Below are 12,462 nucleotides of genomic sequence, written 5' to 3'. Positions count from 1 at the left end.
GTCACAATTCGTCGGGAAAGGGTGGAAAATGCGTCGAGAGAGGAACTCTCGACGCATGAAAGGAAGGCGTCGGGAGTTAGTCGAGGAACACCTAACACTGAGAGTTCCTCGACTAACTCCCGATGCCTTGTTCTATGCGTCGGGAGTCCTCAAACTTCCGACGATTTGTTTCATGCGTCGGGAGTGCTCGAACTCCCGACGATTTGTTTTATGCATTGGGAGTTACAGGAACTTCCGACGCAATAATATATGTGTGGGGAGTTCCTTCATTAGTTGAAAATTGTCTTTCAAATATTTTTAATTTACAGTTTGTAATTTTTTAAAATTTGATCTGAATAACCTGTAAAACAAAATTAACCAACTAAACAGATTCACATAATAAATAAAACAACGAAAACGAAGTCCATACTATAACAAATAAATCAAAAATTACAATATCTTAAAATAAAACAAAGTTGATATTAAATAAAAAAAAAATTGTTTTCACAAATACATAGAAGAAATAAAATGAAAACAACATCTAGAACACGTCTAGAACACAACATCTTGAACAATCGTCCAACCTCCTCTTCGAACAGCATTCTACAATAAAACAAAAACATTCAAATGTCATCATCTTTAAACATCCATAACACGTTCAAACTTCATAAACAAAACATCTACAAATACATTAGAACTTCGTAAACATTCATAAACACATAAGAACTCCAAGTTCAATGACAAAACGAGTATAATCAAACTCTACCCACCCCCCACGACAAACATGAAACCTCTCGAACATAAAAAAAAAACATACAAAAACACACAAATTTCATAAACAAGAACGAACACACATAAAACTCAAACTTTGTCCCCAAAATGGTTTAAACCAATCTCAACCCACTCCCCACAATACATTAGAACTTCATAAACATTCATAAGCACACAATAACTCCAAGTTTAACGACAAAACGAGTACAATCAAACTCTACCCACCCCTACGACAAACATGAAGCCTCTCAAACATAAAAAAAATACACAAATTTCATAAACAAGAACGAACACACATAAAACTCAAATGTTGTCCCCAAAATGGTTTAAACCAATCGCAACTCACCCCCACAATACATTAGAACTTCATAAACACACAAGAACTCCAAGTTCAACGACAAAACGAGTATAATCAAACTCTACCCACCCCCACGACAAACATGAAACCTCATGAACATAAAAAAATACACAGAATGAACACACCTAGAACTCAAACTTTGTTCCCAAAATGGTTTAAATCAATCTCAACTCACCCCCACACCACATTAGAACTTCATAAACACATAAGAACTCCAAGTTCAACGAAAAAATGAGTGTAATCAAACTCTACCCACCCCTCACGATAAACATGAAACCTCCCAAACATCAAAAAATACACAAATTTCATAACTGCAAGATAGCACATCAAAAGACACACAAAACAACAAAAAGCACATCAAAATCCAGTTGTTTGGCTACCATAACTGCAGGATAGCCAACAGTTCTTTGCCATAAAACTACTTAAGACATAACTACTTTGCTACCATAACTGTAGGATAGCAACATATTAAACAACAAAATAATGTAGTAATCATACCTAATTCGATGGGTTTCCTCTCTGTGATCGTATCATGTCTTTAATCATTTTTTTCATTTCTTCCATTTGTCTTGCATGATCCTCTTTCATTTGTTTCTAAACATCTTCAAGTTCGTTAATAATAATAATAAAAAAAACCCAATCCATAATAACATGCTAGAAATTAAAATAATGGTTTTAATTAATATACAAAATAAGAGAAAATAAAGGGGGAAGATTACCGGTGGGCGGCGGCTGGACAGAGGTGGCGACAGCTTGAAGGAGACGCATGCGGGTTGAAGTTGGGGAATGGCGGATGTTGAGCGAAACGCGAGGGAGAGGGAGTGATGGCAAGGGAGACCGATGGAGGAGAGGGCGCGGCGAGGAAGAGGGAAAAAATTGGGGGGGGGGGGGGTTAGGTTAAAATTTGGGGAAGAAGGAGAAAAATGAAGAATATCCCATCTCTCGACGGTTAGGGTAAGACGTCAGGAGTTCTTATTCGTTGGGAGTTCCTTGGGAACTTCCGAAGGCTCTTTATCCCGACGATGTTTTACTTCGTCGGGAGACATCTTATCTCCCGACTACCGATTTAGGCATCGGGGGAGCTCATTTTTCTTGTAGTGTATAAAAGTTTAAGGTTTAAATTGATATAATAATTAGTTTAATGTTTAAATTGATACAACCCACAAAATTCATGAGTATAAATTGATATTTACAACAACAACAACAATAATAATAATGTTGCACCTTTGCAAAAAAAAAAAAAGTTAAACCATTTCTTTTTCCTTTTTTAATTTATTTTATTCTAAATTTTAGAAAGTACAGTTTTTAATAAGGAGATTTTCAAAAATAGAAAAATAAACAAAACTATTTACATAAAGTAGTAAAATTTAATTTTCTTTGATAGAGATCGATAGAATCTTATAGAAATCTATAATTGATATTATGTGATAGACGTTGATAGTATTGTGTCTTTCTTTTATTAATTTTGTAAATAGTTTACCACCTTTCTTTTATCCGTAAAAATTTTCCTTTTAATAATTTAAATTTTATTTTGTTTAAACCTCACCTTCTTCTCGTGGTTTTATTTTATTTGATTTGACTAATTCATAAATTATATGTCGAGCTGTTCTCAAAAGATGCAAGTATAATTCATATCCCATTTTCTTTTTTGAGAAAAAAATTCATATCTTATTTAAATATTTCAAATTGTTTGTATTATTAAATATATAACTATAAAGTCCCTTAAAAGATTATATAACTACCCACAAAAATATATTATAAATAACTATAAGGTAATCGTAATGGCACGCATTAAAATACTATTCCAATATAAAATTTCTTTACGTATGTAGGGTGTCTCTCTTCACAAATACTATATCAAATAAAATAAATATCACTCTTCAAAAAAAAAAAAAAAAAAAAAAGCCTTTAAATATTTTTAGATATTTCAATTGATATTTATATAAAACTTTTCCTTCATGTTGCTTTATGTTTAGGCCATGTGACATTAAGTAACGACACAGAGTAATTTTAGAATTATTTTATCATTTTTAAAATAATGTAATTATCAAATATGTTTATAATAATTTAAAATAATTTTATGAAATGAAAATTACATTTAAAGATATAAAATTAAACAGTAAATCAATTTCCAGACATTAAAAGCACGTCAAAATAATTATGGATATGATAAAAGTGATTCTATAAATATCAAAATCACTCTTAAACATGTTTTTTTCTTAACTTTTTCAATAAATTTCTTTTTGTTGATATTTATTATCTAATTTTTAACCATTTTTTTAAACCTTAAGTCGCAATAATTTAACCATCAATTTCGTCACAAAAAATAATCATACAAATCGTCTAAATTATATAAAAGGTATGAAATGTCAACTATAGAGTCAACGTCAATTATACTTCATTATTTTACTGCAAGAAAACTGTGATTTTACTACATTTAGGGTCTGTTTGATAACGTTTCTCCTTCTTTTTTCTTGTTTCTTGTTTCCGTTTCTCATTTTTTAAGAAACTGACCTGATTGATAATCATTCATGTTTTTTGTTCCTAAAATTTTAAAAACGTTCCTAAAAATGGGATCCAAATTCAACTACAAAAATAGTTTCTTATATTTAGTTTCTATTATATAGAAAGTTGTTTTTGAAATAGCCAAGTTGTGAGAAAGCTTGCCCAAAACACTGCTTACCTTTTGGGATCAAATCTCATGTGAGACTTTTTTATTTTATTTTATTTTTCTTTCTTTCTTTTTATTTTATTTTTTTCTATATATTTTTATTTTTCTTTCTTTTATAATTATTTCTTTCTTTTATTTGAATTTATTTTCTTTATTATTTTTTTATATCTATATGTTAATTTAATTTTGAATTTTGAAATTTTCAAACATTTAGATTTATATATTATTTTGATTTTCAAATTTCAAATTCTCAATAGAAATGTTTTCAAATATAGAAAAATGAACCAAAATATTTACAAATATAGCAAATCTAATTTTGAATTTTCAAATTTCAAATTTTAAATAGAGTTGTTTTCAGATATAAGAAAATGAACAAAAAAATATGTACAAATATAACAAAATTTCCTTGTCTATCTACTATAAACCATGACAGACTAGTATTTGTGTCTATCAGTGTCATGATAAACACATATAGTAGTCTATTGCAGATAGAGATAACTATGATATTTTGCTATTATTCGTAAATATTTTCAGCAGTTTTGTCGTTTAAAATAATTTTCCTTTTCAATGTATATATATAAATATATTTTTTAAAATTATGAATTTTAAATTTTGCAATATGATTTTTTTTATATATATTTTTTAATTTATTTATTTTACTTATTTTATTTTTCTTACATATGAAACCAATGATAATTTTACAACATATAAATTTTGTTTACTAAGATATTTATATAGGTTCATTTTAATATTTTTACAACCATGACATTTACATAATAACATAATTGAGTTAGATTTGAGTCTACATCATTTAAAATTTAAAAGAAATGACTTGAGTGAGAAATAATATTGTAAATCAAATTTCAGCAACATATGAATGATAGAAACAATTGTATTATTGTTATTAATTTTACATCGGGATTTATGTGTATTTGATAATTATTTTTTATATTATAATGGCTATATATTTTTTATTTTATATAATTAGATTATATTTTAACTATAAAATATGGAAAAAATGTAAAGAAAAAAATACAAAAAACGGGAAACAAGTATAGTTATCAAACAAGTTTATATTCTTGTTTCCTTTTTCTAAGAAATAGAAAACAAAAATAGTTATCAAATATATTTTTGTTTCTTATTCTAAAAAAAGAGGAAACAACGAACAAGAAATAGGGAAATAGAAAGCAGGAAATGAAAAACAGAAACGTTATCAAACTAGTCTTAAAAAATATCATGTGACAGTTATTTTGAACCATTATATTGCACATTAAAGTAAGGCAATTAATGGCATTTTAGAAAAATGACAATTAACTTTTTAATGACAAATATACTACTGTGAAGGATAAACATTGTTAACTCTCAAATTTCAATTATACTTCATTGTAATTTCTATTACTCTCAATTTTTTTTTTTTGTAGACTTGAATTTTCAAACTAGAACTAAAAAAACACCCAAACTTCTACTTTTCTCACAAGAAAATTGAAAGAAAAAACTTCACTAGCCCTACAATTAAAATCAAATCAAAATTCTAACATCATAGTTGAGCTGTTGATTACAAATTTAAGATTTGATGAAGAAAAGAAAGTACACGAGACTATTAATTTTAGTTAAATATGAATTTGGTCTCTATAATTTAAAAAGTTAAATTAAATTTAGTGCGTACATGTTTTAAAGTTAGAATTTCATCTTGATCGTTAGAGATTTGGTGTTAACAATATTTTTTAAGGATGTTGCGGTAGTTGTCCCCTGAAATGTTTGTCATTTTATCTCATGGATTGTCCTTCAGGTGTATCTACAAAGAGGGTTCCACACAAAATATATTTTTTCCTTATTTAGAAAATTTTGGATAATTTTTCTCAAGGATTTATTTCTTTTTTTGAGGTTTGTAGATTATGGTTTGGGTTTGGTTATCCTTTTCTACTGTGCATATTTAAGTGAATGTTGTACTCTTTTTAGAATTGCTGTTTTTAAGAATATTTGAGCATTGTCTTGTGTTTATGTTGTAAAACACAACTGTGTCAATCCCTGAGATTGTGGAAGTTTGTTGCTGTTGTTGATCTTGAGTGTTTCTCTTGATCTTAATGACTCGTCTACTACAATTTGAGAAGAGATTTTCATACTTAGGGGGAGCTTAAGTTTTTCAAGTGAAGTGGTCTTAATTTAAAGGTGGAAAAATATAAATTCTTGTTGAAAGGGAGCCCCACACTTAAGGGGAGCCTAAATGGTCATTCACTAAGTTAGGCTTATAGTAGATAATTGTAATCATTGTTCATTTATAAATAAGTACAATATTGTAATCAATTGACTTTATATTAGTCAAATTATCTTTCTTAGGCACACTGCCCCACGAACGTAGGTAAAATTGTATCGTATTGGGTCACAAAACCTTATGTGTTTTGTCTCTTAGTATTTTTTATTTGTGCTTTACTAATTGTCTTTGAGATTGTTGTAACATTGTATGTAATGTATTCGTTGTGTGTAGGAGAACCCTTCTTTCACTTATAATTTGAATTTCATTTCTAAATATTTTTAAAAAGTGTTTCTAAGTGGAATTTTCTTTGAAGTGTACGCTTAGAAAGTCAAAATCCACACCTTCTAAATATCTCATCAAATGAAACTAAAATTTAGAAAAAAAAATTGAATATTTGTCGTAAAATCGAAGATCACGACGGAAACGCAGATATAGAGAAAATATGATGTAATAATATATTTATATAATAATAATAAATAAAATAAAATAAAATAACTAAAAATCATAAAATAACTAAAATTATAGAATTGGATAATATGAAAATTAATATAATTTTAAAGTGGATTTCTCACCAATGTGCATTATATTGAGATCCACCAAATGCTACTATTTATGGACAAAGTGACAAGTAGGATGTAGACTTACATAGACACCAAACATGAATTATTATAAGACACTTGGACAATATGAAAAATGACACATGACTTTTAGGACACTAGGCATTAGACATCAATTTTTATGATATTTATAATACTCCCCTTAGATGCCCATATATATATGAAATATGCCTTATTAAAAATCTTACTAGGAAAAAGCCAATGGAAAAAACGCTATTGAAGGAAAAATAGTACATATTTCATATAATACATACTCCTAAAAGAATACAATATATTTACTCTCCTCACAAAAACTCTTAAGATCTCTGAGTCGCATTCCAATATTGTGCACCAAGTTTTTAAAAGTTGTGGTTGGTAATGCCTTTGTAAATAAGTCAGTCAGGTTATCCTTCGAACAAATTTGTTGTATAGTGATGACGCCATTTTCTTCAAGATCGTGAGTGTAGAAAAGCTTCGGTGAAATATGTTTTGTTCTATTTCCTTTAATATATCCTCATTTGATTTGGGCTATGCAAGTTGTGTTGCCTTCGTATAATATTGTTGGAAGATTTTTATTAAAAGACAAGTCACATGTTTCACAAATGTGCTAAGTCATCGACCTTAGCCATACACATTCTTGACTGGCCTCGTGAATTGCAAGAACTTCAGCATGATTTGAGGAAGTGGTCGTTATGGTCTGTTTCACCAATCGTCATGTCCAGAATCTGCACAACCAACTAGATCAAAATTTGATTTATTTAAATAAAATAAACCCATATCGATTATTCCTCAGAGATAATGTAGTATATGCTTAATTCCATTCTACTGTCTTTTTGTTGGAAAAGAACTATATCTTGCTAATAAATTTACTGAAAATGCAATATCTGATCTTGTTTTATTAGTAAGATATATAAGTGCACCAATTGCACTAAGATATAGTACTTCAGGACCAAGAAGTTCTTCATTATCTTCTCGAGATCGAAATATATCTTTCTTTATATCCAATGAATGGACTTCCATTGAAATATATTTTTTTTCTTGTATAAGTTGACTGATAAATAAATATTTCATCTACTAAATGCTCAATTTGCAAACCAAAATAAAATTTTGTTTTTCCGAGATATTTCATATTAATTTCTTTCTTAAGACATTCTATTGCCTTTGAAATCTCTTCAGGAGTTCCAATTATATCTAAGTCATCAACATACACAGTTATAATAGCAAATCCTGATTGTGATTTCTTTATAAAAAAAACACAAACATATTGAATTATTTTGATATCATTCTTTCAATAAATATCCACTCAGGCGATTGTACCACATTCGACCTAATTGTTTCAATCCATATAATGATCTTTGTAATTTTATTGAATAACATTCTTGAGAATTTGATGTATATGTTTTAGGTACCTTAAATCATTATGGGATTCTCATATAAATATCATTATCAAAAGATCCATATAAATATGTTGTGACTATATCTATAAGATGCATATCCAGACTTTAATACACAGTCAAGCCAATTAAATATCTTAGTCTAATTGCATCAACTACTGGAGAATATGCCTCTTCATAATCAATATCAGGTCTTTGTGAAAAACCTTATGCAACTAGTCTTGCTTTGTATCTTGGGACCTCATTATTTTTATTTCCTTTCCTCACAAAACCCATTTGTATCTCACAGGTTGAATACCTTTTGATGTTCGGACTACTGGTCCAAAAACCTGATGTTTTGAAAGTGAGTTTAATTCTGCCTCGATTGCTTCTTTTCACTGATGCCATTTTTTTCTATGTCGACATTCTTCAACAAATTTTGGTTCAGGATTCTCATTTTCAGATACAATATCAAGAGCAATATTATATGCAAAAGTGTTGTCAATAATTATAGTAGTTCGATTCTCTCTTTTCCTGTCATGACATAGTTTATTGAAATCTCATTATTATTTTTAGGTATTTCATTTTCTTCACTAGTCATGTCAAGGATTTCTTCATGGGTATTTATATCCTCAACCAAGTCTTTTTTACTATTAATTATTTTTCGTTTTTGAGGATTTTTATCTTTGAAACCCATTGGTCTACTATGCTTCTGCCGTGTTCCAGACTCTTTAGTGACAACTCGTTGTGTTGGGATATCAATTTTTTTTTGGAACATTTGCAGCTGGTATATGTGATTTAATTACTTTTTTTGCATCTATAAATGCATCTGATTTTCTATATTTTGCAAATAAATTATTTTTTGAATTTCAAGTTAATAATAATTTGTACAGGGATCAAAATGAGACAATAAAAATGCACTCCATGTAATTTCTTTTTCTAATTTCTTAATTCCTCTCCCTAACGTTGGAAATTTTGTCTCACTAAAAGGACAATCAACAAATCGGTGCAGTAAATATATCACCTGTTAGAGGTTCCATATATTTAATAATTGATGGGGAATCATATCTAACATATATTCTTAATCTCTTTTGAGGACCCATCTTACTGCGTTGTGGTGGAGCAATTGAAACATATATTACACACCTAAAAATTATTAGATGGAAGATATTTGACTTATGACCATAAGCTAATTGTAATGGTGAGTATTTATGATAAGCTATTGGCCTAATACGTACAAGTGACGTTGCATGCAAAATAGCGTGTCCCTATACAGACGAAGAAAACTTAACTCTCATAAGTAATGGTCTTGCAATTAATTACAGATATTTTATGAATGATTCTGCTAAACTATTTTGTATATAAATATGAGTTATAGAATATTCAACACTTGAATATTCAAAAATAATAATTTGAATATTCTAATTACTTCCTAAAGATAATTTAGGAATGGTATGAAAAACTCAACCTCCCATTTCCATGGATATATGTTCGGTTTTATTGATTAAAAACTTGAGGAAATGTCTTAAACCCTCACCATGAATTTTTGAGTATGATTTCTCACCTCACTTAAATGAAACCTCTCTCATTTTACTTCCATGATGCTTCAATAATTGAATTATACTCATCAACATTTTAAAAATTCTTGGGTATAACAGCTGAACTATATTGACTTATCCTAAAAAACAAAAAACAAAAAACAAACAATATATATATATTTGTCCTTAAATTTTGGGTATAATTTCAATTTGGTCCCTAGATTTTAAAATTCTACACATTTAGTTCTTCAAATTTTGAATTTGGTTTCAATTTAGTCCATAAATTTCAAAATATTACAATTTTACTTTTGACATTTGAGTTTTATTTCAATTTGATCCCTAGATTTCATGATTTACGTTTTTAACCTTAATTTTTCAATAAATTAATTAAATTATTTCACTATTTTCCACAACTTTTATAATTAAATTTAAAATTTTATTTCATAATTATTTTAAGGACATATTGCAAAAACCACCCTAAGGCAAATTGCAAAAACCACCCCTAAAATATGTTGGTGATTGCTATTATACCTTTAAACTTTTACTTTAAAAAATTGAGTCCTCAAACCTATACAAGTGTTAAAATTAAGTTACATTGGATCTTCAAACTTACACAATTGTATAAATTGTAGTATTTGTATAAATTTGAGGGTTCAATTTCTATTATTTGTTGGTCTAACTTTTACTATTATTGTAAATTTGAGGGTCCAATTTTAACAATTATTGAAGTTTAGGGGTCCAATTTATAACATTGAAAGTTTGAAGGTGTAATTGTAACTGTCATCGTACTTCAGGGGTGATTTTTGTAATTTATCATTTTTTAAATTAATTAATAGGCATCGACGTCGACGATTGAAAGTGAACATTTGATGAAAAATAAAGGTTAAAAATGCAAAATCTTCAAACCTAGGGACCAAAGTAAAACAAAACTCAAATCTCAAGGATAAATTTGTAACATTTTGAAATTTAAGGACTAAATTAAAACCAAACTCAAAACTTAAGTACTTAATGTGTAACATTTTGAGAAGCCAAATAGTAAGTAAACCAAAAACTTAGGGATGGAAATGGTATTTTTCAAAAAAAAAAAAAAACCTCCTATTATATGTTTATCATCCTATCACGATATATCATATGCTTTAAAATCATAATTGACAAGCGAAAGTGAGTTTAGTTGAATGGTAATTAACATATCATTCTTTCATAATTACTCGAAAGTTTAATTTCTCATCTCTGCAATTGTTGTACTAAGAAAGATCATACTCGAAGATCTTTGAGTAATTTTTTTAACAACATGTTGGATGGAAAAATCAAATCTTTGATCTTGAGATTCATAATACAAACTTTATGTCAATCGTAATTAAAACATCACATATTGTGGTTGCCTGCACCATTCCGTATTATAAACTACACAGTTCATTATTAAAGTTAGGTAGTAATAGCATTAAATTATCAAACATTGGGTACCTATTATATCTAATATTCAATATTCATTTCATCCGTGAAAATTAGTCTCTACATCGATATAGAAATTATTACAAGTAACATAATTTAATATTCCTTTGCAAAGTAAAAAAAGCATAATTTAATATTATGGCATTATAAATTCAATTGTCGTTTTTTTAATAGTTTTTGAATATTTAATTTTCAAACAATTTTATGTAATTTTTTTAAATATTAAATTTAAGAGAACAAAAAAAAAAACATAATTAGAAAAAAACTTTGAATAATTACTACGTCATTTATAATCTTTACATTATTAATTTGAAATAACAGCGTAACAAACAACAAACTAGGAACAGTTAACAAACATATTTCTATTTTTTCATATGAAGGAAGAGAAAACAAAAAAATAGTAAATAAAAAAACGAACGGATACATTACCAATATATGTATATGAATATTTTCTTTTAGAATGATAATGTGAAGATTAGAAATGATGTATAAAAAAGGAAAATAGTAATTTGATGAATATTTTATATAACATTTTGAATATTCTTCTTTTAATTTAACAATGAAAAATAATATGTTAGATGAGATTTAAACTTTTGATACTCAGATCGAAATATATGTCATTACGAATTGAGCTAGATTTACCACGAAAAAAATGATAATAGAAAGAATAATTCAATATTTGTTTGTGGAAGAAAACAAAATTCAATAATCAACTCATATAGAAATTAACATTAAACTAATAATGAGGCCGTTTCTAAGATTTATTAAAAATACACCCATGAGAATCAGATTTTATTTATTTTTGAAATTCAACTTGGAAAGTCTAAACGACTAATGAAATTTGAATTAAAAATTATAAAAACTATTGTTGTACTTTATTATTATTTTTAAAAAAATATCTCTAATACTTTGAAAGTTACGATATGGTCGTTGAACGCAATATTATCATTGGACTTTCATAATATTAAAATATCTTTAAAGTAGAAATTCTTAAAAATTGTGTATGAAAATTGAGATATTAAATAGTGTGACAATGACTTAGAATAAAAATTTGGATTACGACATCGTTTTAGGTCATTGTCACACGGTTCTAAGTTCTAATTTTATGTCACGTTTATCAAACCATAGTGAAAATTGGTGTAATCGGAATGAGATTTCATTGATGGATGAATCATAATAGGTCTAAATCACAAACTGGATTGCTTTTGATCACGTTCATCTAGAATTATGAATCTGTCATATTTTATTGTTACCATTACCGTTAGTGTTTGACCCTAACGATAATGATAACGGTAATGATAATAGTAACAATAACAATAAATATGACAAATTCATAATTTTCATATTATTACTTTAACAATATCTATAATGGTAATGATAACAATAACGGTAATAGTAGTGGGTCCCACATAATTTTCAACTGCTTTATTCTTCCATCAGATTACACGATTTGATTACAAATTTCAAGAC

The sequence above is a fragment of the Benincasa hispida genome, chromosome 11 (genome assembly GCF_027475165.1).
Source record: "Benincasa hispida cultivar pf3 chromosome 11, pf3_genome.v1.1, whole genome shotgun sequence".
In the NCBI taxonomy this organism is placed as follows: Eukaryota; Viridiplantae; Streptophyta; class Magnoliopsida; order Cucurbitales; family Cucurbitaceae; genus Benincasa; species Benincasa hispida.
The sequence above is the reverse complement of the archived record's forward strand: the minus strand, read 5'-3'. Positions refer to the sequence as shown.